At 33.1% G+C, this 9,158-nt stretch overlaps 1 long non-coding RNA gene across 1 annotated transcript; it reads left to right on the plus strand.

Annotated features, from left to right (window-relative positions):
- The first annotated feature begins 1,525 nt into the window (after window positions 1-1,525).
- LOC143051577 (uncharacterized) lies at window positions 1,526-8,134 on the plus strand. Its single transcript, XR_012970846.1, has 3 exons — window positions 1,526-1,740; window positions 5,808-5,943; window positions 6,909-8,134. It is a non-coding gene; the product is annotated as an uncharacterized LOC143051577 (long non-coding RNA).
- The last annotated feature ends 1,024 nt before the right edge of the window (window positions 8,135-9,158 follow it).

Genomic DNA, 9,158 nt, shown 5'->3' on the forward strand with positions numbered 1-9,158 from the left:
CTTCCGACAAAACAAGGGATTCGAACCCATGCTACTGTGATATCGTGACACCAAATCGCCTGCACTGCAGCCGTCCCGCTAGACCACACGACCACCTGGGCTCTCATAAAAAGAGCTTTCGCTGGCCGTGTGTTACCTTTCCACGTCAGTTTTAATCTAGATGCGTACTGCAGTACATGATATATAAGGCATGAAGATGTTATTGTTACAGATCAGATAAATTATCTATAGTAAAGGATCCTACAAATTAATGTAATATACAGTCACAGAAAATAATTATATTCATAAGTACGTCTGAGTCAGTGACAACTCTACAACAGAAGTATCCATCGGATCGCCATCAATGATGGTGATACATGGCTGTGTACATAATGTATATACAACTCGTCTAAACATTAACCCAACAATGTTAGATCTGTAAATTTGCTTTCGCAAATTTTTGGTTCTTCCCTCGCCGGGATTCGAACCCATGCTACTGTGATATCGTGACACCAAATCGCCTGCACTGCAGCCGTCCCGCTAGACCACACGACCACCTGGGCTGTATATATATATGTACATTAATTTGTAGGATCCTTTACTATAGATAATTTAGCTGATCTGTCAGAATAACATCTTCATGCCTTATATATCATGTACTGTAGTACGACGCTAGATTAAAACTGAGGAGGAAAGGTAACATCCGGCCACCGAAAGCTTCATTTTTATGAAGTCCAGGTGGTCGTGTGGTCTAGCGGGACGGCTACAGTGCAGACGAGTTGTATATACATAATGTACACAGCCATGTATCACCATCACTGCTGGTGATCCGATGGATAAATCTGTTGTTAAATATGTTTTAAGAAAATAAAAAGAAACAATGCTGTCACCGAAGTTGTTTTCTTGCTACAAGTATAAATTTTTGAAAAATCCCTATTAGTCCAGTATATTCTTTTTTACAAAAGAGTTATGTCCCCTGAAATGCCTCATTTGAAAAAAAGATTCTAAAAACAAAACAAAAATAGGTATTTGTTCAAATATTTTGAAAAATACAATAAATCACCAAATTTTCTTAATATAAATAAACAATATAGCCATTTAATTGCAAATCTGTCTCCAGATTTGGACAAATAACTAGACCTTTTTTGTACTGTGATTGTACAATCAAAGATGGCAGTATACCATCAATCTACCTTAAGTGATGTAGATTCTGATCTTAAAAACGTTGTTGATGTAATTCAGACTCATCTTAATGTCATATTTAACAGTGCCATAAAAGCGGGATGTTTGGCATGCCATAAAACCAGGTTCAACCCACCATTTTTTTTCTAAAAATGTCCTGTACCAAGTCGGGAAAATGGTCATTGTCATATTATAGTTCGTTTCTGTGTGTGTTACATTTTAATGTTGTGTTTCTGTTGTGTCACAGTTCTCTTATATTTGATGTGTTTCCTCAGTTTTAGTTTGTAGCCCGGATTTGTTTTTTCTCAATCGATTTATGAATTTCGAACAGCGGTATACTACTGTTGCCTTTATTTACAGAATATAACTATGAGTATGATTCTTGAAGATGTTAGAGGATAACCACTGCCTGCCATAGACGTGTTTTCGTTGTCAATTAAAGCATTAAAAGATCACCTAGACAGTACCATTGATGTAAAGAATTTGGAACTTGATAAAAGGAAAACGAAGTGGGTACTTACAGTACCTGCCATTTGGACAGACACAGCCAAACAGTTTATGAGAAAAAGTGCTGAAAAGGTGCATTAATTATTTATTTTTTCAATAATAAAACATAAATAATTATCGAAAGTTTTTATCACAATAACAATTGGTTTTTGTTTATTAATATATGCAGGAAGGAAACATTGTAATAAACAGATGGTGTTGCAGACTATTTTGATCTTCATGCTTGTAGTTCGTTAGTAAGTGTCTTTTTTTTAAACATCAATGAAAATATGATTAAATTCAGTGAATTTGTAAAAAAAAAATCTGTTTTAATTTAAACATTCTTTTAATTCACTTTCATGCTTACAAGCTATACAAAATACTAAAATTAAAAACCCAACAATTCTCCAAATTTTATATGTAATGAGGAATTTAAAAATTCTTCTGAAAGAAATAATATTTCTATGGGTTCCGAGTCATGTTGGAATCCTTGGAAACACAGCTGTAGACCTTGAGGCAAAGCATGCCCTGGGTGACCCTTTATTTAACTGTGATATACCATATACTGATTTTAAATCTAATATTAGAGAATATGTTTTTAATATATTGAAAAATAATTGGAGTAAAAAAGATGATAATAAATTGCATGAAATTAAACCTAATTTAGGCAAACCTTTTAATAATATTATTTGCAGAAAAGATCAGTGTGTTATTACTAGATGTCGTATTGGTCATACTAGAATAACACACGAGTATCTTTTAAAAAATTAAGATGAACCACAATGTGTTCCTTGCAACTGCAAGTATACTATTAAACATGTTTTAATTAATTGTATTGACTTTGCTGATATTCGTAAGAAGCATTTCAATGTCAATAATATGTATGATTTATTCAATAATGTTCCATTTACAAATATTGTTGCATTTTTAAAAGAAATTTGAATTTATTATAGAATATAAAAATGTTCTTATATTTAAATCGTTTTTAATTTTTATCACGTTATTTTACTGTTGATTTTTATTTGTATATAATCAATTTGCTATAGGTTGCATTTCTGTAAATATTGACAATGCAATTTCCCATAGGAACTCCTTTTACGGCTAAAACTGTACCACTTTTACTATGAAGTTTTGAAAAAAATCTTATCCTAGAATTGAAAGTTCATATGCACCACATTTTTTTTCAAAGGTCAAAATATAGGGCTATGCGGCATATTTTCAACGTTTATATGCCCTGAACTTCTCAGAGTTTAAACTTACACTAATTTTCTTAACTACCCCTACCTCGAATGAAAGGTTACCACAGGTTTCAATGTAAACAATATGCACGTGTTTATTTACGGAGTGGTAACATTCCCAAGTTCTGTCTCTGCGATATGGAACACAGGGAGATATCTATTGCAATTATATTCGATGTCAGTCAAGTAATATCCTTCGAAAAGATATAATACACTACAACTATAACTGGGAACCAGTATGTAAACAAAATCAATTTTCTATGAATATTCAATTACTCCCCAAAAGAGGCGTGTTTTGAGAAACAGCTGTATTTACAAAGTGCAACCTTTAGTCAAGAATTTTAGTATATTGAAGGACTTTTTGTCTTATTTTAAAAATATGCTTTAAATTGTAAAAATATTCGAATTAGCTCTCGCCGCGATATAGCCTTTTTGTGCTAATGCGGCGTAAAGCAACCAACAATCAATCAATTAATTCCGCAATTTTGCGCCTGTCCCAAGTCAGGAGCCTCTGGCCTTTCTTAGTCTTGCATGATTTTTATTTTAGTTTCTTGTGTATAATTCGGAGTTTAGCGTGACGTCTATTATCACTGTACTAGTATACATATTTTTAAGGGGCCAGCTGAAGGACGCCTACGGATGCGGGTGTTTCTCGCTACATTGAAGATCCATTGGTGGCCTTCGGCTGTTGTCTGCTCTATGGTCAAGTTGTTGTCCCTTTGACACATTCCCCATTTCCTTTCCTTTTTTTTTTTTTTAAATATTTTGATATGAGCGTTACTGATGAGTCTTATGTAGACGAAACGCGCGTCTGGCGTACTTAATTATAATCCTGGAACCTTTGATAACTATTTACACTTAACAAGTTTGAGTTTAATTCAGCCATTAATATTAATACTAAGTGAGCAATTTTCATTAAACAAATGACATGCCGGAGAAAATGACTGAGGCACAAATGACTTATTCAAATTTATTAAACGGTGCTTCTGTAGATAGTTATCAAAGGTACCAGGATTATAATTTAAATAAATATATAATACAGTACATTTGAGTACATGCAGAAGAAAATACACACTTTGAAAGAGAAAAAAAATAATTCGTTTAGGCTATGTGGTCCAGTGTCAAATATAACATACACATTAGGACGAGAGTATGTTATTGTGAACTAACAATTTATAAATTAAAAGCAATAAACGTGGGATAATTGTGATAATAATTTGCAGCCTATAAAAGACATTGTTAGCCTCAAAATAATTACAGTAAAAAACGTCAACAGAAATGTATATAGGTAAACATACTTTGTTTTGTACTTGGATTTCTTACTTCGATCATATATCAGGAAGTGTCCATACATTTATTATATCAATAAGTGATAAATCTTTAAGGTTACATACTTTCCCTCTCGCATGTCGTTTTTGCTGACATGAACTATCATTGATATGGTCATAATTATAAATGAACTGTTTACAAAACTTTTGAATTTTAGAAATACTAAGGTTTTCTATCTCAGGAATAGATTACCTTGGCTATTTTTGGCAAAATGTTGGTCCTCAATGCTCTTCAACTTCGGACTTTATTTGGCCTTTTTAACATTTTTGGATTCGAGCGTCACTGATGAGTCTTTTGTAGACGAAACGCGCGTCTTACGTAAATACAAATTTTAATCCTAGTATCTACTATGAGTTTATTTATTAACAGCATTTTGTTATGGTAACACTAGAAACCATCTTAAATGCACTAAATCGGTGTTTATTCAGTCAGCTGTATCTATTAATAATTCTTTTCGACAAACTGCCATTTATTTGTGATGGACAAGGTTTTGTAAAATGTGGATATTCTGGGAAGAATAGATGTGAAGAAAATATGAGTGCCTGTCGAAAACTAGAACAATTTGGTAATGGTTGGTTTATCATGCAAGACTAAGTAAACTCGATCTCATACAACAGGAATCGCATGCACTAAATCACATTTGTATAATAGTTTTGACATTTTTTTGTTGATAATAAGAAAACAAATTGTGTGTTAAAAACTGTATTCAAAGATTTCAGTAATCCCAGAAAAGATATAAAAATCATAGCTCACTATGAGGTTAAGGCTTTGCTCAATGTTGAAGACCGAACAGTGACCAGTATTTATTTATGCCTTTTTATGTCTTTTATGGAGAGATGTCTCATTAGCAATATAACCACATCTTCAAATTTCTATGAACTCTACATCAAGGTTTTCAAATAACCCAAAACAGTTGACAGTCACATTGCTGGTTTATAGAAGAGAGCAAAGAATAAAAATATAATGACCGAAGAAGTCGCATTGTGCCCAAACGATGTTTGTAGAGGCTGAAATGTAAATGTTAGTTAATTTATTTCTTATGGAGGATGGTTACCCTAGTAGCATATTTGATCTTTTCTCAGAAGTCCAAGGGAAAAATGTTTAAAATTTGAATACAGATTGGCTTTTGCTATGTGATAAAAATGTGTAGTAATATTCAACATTCTTGATCAAAGTGAGAGGGGTAGCGCTTTAAAACCAGGTTTAATCCACCATTTTCTACATTTGAAAATGCCTGTACCAAGTCCGGAATATGACAGTTATTGTCCATTCGTTTTTTATGCGTTTTGTTATTTGATTATGCCATGTGATTTATATGGACTTTCCGGATTGATTTTTCTCTAAGTTCAGTATTTTTGTGATTTTACTTTTTTGATAGCATTTCAGTCTCATTTATGTGAACACATCAGGTTCCTTGCAGTTATTTTTGGCCGAATAATAGATATTTAAACTTGTTCGTATTTTTATGTTTGATAAATTTTATAGCATTTTGGCCATGGTATAGCATTCCTTTATTTACATTCATGGCATTGGACGCTTATTGATATAATCAATAAATCATAACAAAATAAAGGTGTTCATATTTTTTGGCAGGCTGGAATACCCAGAGATAATTTGAATATTGCCCTTGAACCAGAAGCAGCATCTATATTTTGCCAAACGTTCCCGTCTGCTGGTTGCCGAGAAATTGCTGAAATCGAATCAAGATATATGGTCGTGGATCTTGGGGGTAAGTCAAATGGATGGACACAGATTTCTTTCGAACATTTTTTGTGATTTAATCAACCAATATCGTTATATCAAGAACTAGACATAACGGCAAAAAAGGCCAATTGCGATTTGTTACTTCTGTCCATAAATAGCCATGACGACGATATTTGAGCTCGGTGTACTCAAAAATCAATAATGTCCCACATTTTTTGTTTTTCTATTTAGGAAGCTAGTCGTTAAGTGGATTATAGATAACAATAATCACACTAATGGTGCATTCAAGCTTTAGTCAAAACAGCTGACATCATAAACAGTAAAACATTATGAGAACTTAAAAGAAACTTGTTCGTCTATGAACACATCAATCACCGTGCGAACTCAGACTAAAACAATTTCAAATTAGAAAAAGATTACAATAGATTTACAGATTAGACCCCATTTTTTGCCTCGCAAAATCTCAGACCGCAATAACATGCATCTCAAGTCCCAAGTCAGGATCGAGCCTGTAATTGAGTGGTTTTCAATGGTTTATGTATTACATATTTGTTTTTCGCTCATTTTTTAAAATAAATAAGGCTGTTAGTTTTCTCGTTTGAATAGTTTTACATTGTCATTTCGGGGCCTTATATGGCTGACTATGCGGTATGGGCTTTGCTCATTGTTGAAGGCCGTAGGGTGACCTATGGTTGTTAATTTCTGTGTCATTTCGGACTGTTGTTGAGAGTTGTCTCATTGGCAATCATACCACATCTTCTTTTTTATCTCGTATTTTTTACAGACACAACGTGTCGATCCTTTTTGTTCCTTGCGGTGGTCATAAAACCGATACTGTCGTGGCTTCAGTCGTTTTCCTTGTGGCAAAGGGGCACATGGTTGTTTATAAAGTTTGTCAAATGTAAGAAGTATAAATAGGGATCTTTATCAATTTACTACATCGATGATTCCTATGAAGTGTATTACATATTTTCATATTTCGTATTCTAGGTTGCACAGTAGACATAACTGTACATGAAAAGAATGCGAATGGAACATTGAAAGAAGTGGTAAAAGCCTCTGGAAATTGTTGTGGCGGGACTTCCATTGATGATAAATTTATCGAGATGTTCGTTTGTATATTTGGTAGACCAATTATGGACAGCCTAAAGTTCGAGTTTCCTGATTCGTACTTGTGTATCTTCTTCGAAGTATAGAAAACGTTAAAAGAGTATACCAGACTTCACAAACTAGGAAAGTACATATATATAACGATTCCTCGTTCGACTCTTGATGATCTGTGCCAGTCATATCTAGGGGAAAGTATCACTAACGTTATTACTTCATCCAGTCTGTCTAATAACATTGAAGTAATTCGAGACAAAATACGAATTGAACCAGTATTCGTTCAATCACTGTTCAAAGTAACATGTGATAATGTTGCATCTTTGATACAGTCTGTTTTGCAACAGTGTGTATTACCAAACGTCTCAAACATTCTACTTGTTGGTGGTTTTGCAGAATGTAAGGTCATACAAGAAACCACGAAAACTAATTTTCCTAATGAAAACATAGTTTTGCAAGAGGACTCTTCAACTATCGTCCTTAAGGGTGCCGTTTTATTTGGTTACAAATCTGTTTATATATCATCTCGAATAGCAAGATATACTTATGGTTTAAGGGTTTGGCCGCATTTTGATAAATATATTCATGACAAGAAAAGAAGAGTGATTTGGGAAGGAAATAAATATTGCGACAACGTATTTCGTCCATTTATAGAAATCAACACACCTATTCCAATGGGACATACAATTGAAACAGAGCTAGGAACACTTAGTCCATCAGGTTGTCGTTATCAAGTGTACTACACGGAAAGTATAGATGTAGAGTACACTGACACAGGAGAATGTACATTTCTTGGAGGATTTAACATGTCTTTTTCAAATCCAGATCGCAAGAAAATGAAAGTTACATATAACTTTGGAGACACAGAATTTTCAATGACCGTATTAGATCCCGAATCAGGATCTGAAAGAAAAGAATATTTCGAAAATCAACGTTAGACCGATATAAAAAATACTTGGTTGCGTGTAGTGACTTTACAACAGTCGACATTCTGCATCAATAGCTGTTTACTTGTTTATTCAGATAAATACATACGAGTTTGTTATTATTATACTCATAGTAATAATAATGATGTTTGAATGTTTGTTTTGAAAATAAATGTTTTCGCTGCTCATCTGGTTAAGTTGACAAAACATTTAAGCGTACTTAAGCTTTAAAAGACAATTAACGAAATACAAACAAAAAGTAAGATCACAAAAACACTGAACTCCGAGGAAATTCAAAACGGAAAGTCCCTTATCAAATAGCAAAATCAAATCTGATAAAACACATCAAACGAATGAACAACAAATTTCATATTCCTTACTTGGTACAGGCATTTTAGAATTTAGAAAATGATGGATTAAACCTCCCACTTGTATGAACGTCGCATCAAATTTCCATTATATTTACAACGATGCGTGAACAAAAACTTGTGCTTTTGCTTATAAAGCTTAGTTTACCAATTCATTGATTAAAAGTAATATTCAATCAATGTATTAATCAAAATTAATCTTTATCAATTTATGAATTAAGAGTAATATTTTATCAATTTATTAAATGGAAGCTTTATCAATTTATTAAAGGGATGTTTTATTCATTTTTTTACTTTAATATCAAACGAAAATCATTAATAAAAATATAGCGATCAACATTAAGACAACTCGACATACTTTTTACAATCAAGCATTCAATGGCCTTTTTTTAGCCTTTTCTAGCTAAATTATTCAATACAGACAATAATCTTCTACCGGTTTGTGAAAGATTTAATCATTTGTGTTTTTCATAAAGAATAGAAAGAAGTTAGATGTAACATTTAAGTTCCCCTTCTGCTATAACGATTTCCGCTCACTACACAATTCAAATTTTGGTAACTATGTTGAACACGTCTATCCATTGAACTTGCAAAAAAAAACCATTAACTTTCACAATTTGACTCGCATCGAAAAATCGACAATGAGGGTCGGAAGAAAAGACTTAACTACAATAGAAATGAATTCAGATTTTCAATTGTGAACTGTCATTTATATTTAGCAACAGTCTAGCAGCACGTGCATATTGAGTATATCACCCTGATGAAACGGATGCCAGAGCTTGCATGTGGTACTTGATGGGTTTGGGTTGGCTGCTACACAGGAAGTTATTCAACCAAGGGTT

The sequence above is a fragment of the Mytilus galloprovincialis genome, chromosome 11, assembly GCF_965363235.1.
Source record: "Mytilus galloprovincialis chromosome 11, xbMytGall1.hap1.1, whole genome shotgun sequence".
NCBI lineage: Eukaryota > Metazoa > Mollusca > Bivalvia > Mytilida > Mytilidae > Mytilus > Mytilus galloprovincialis.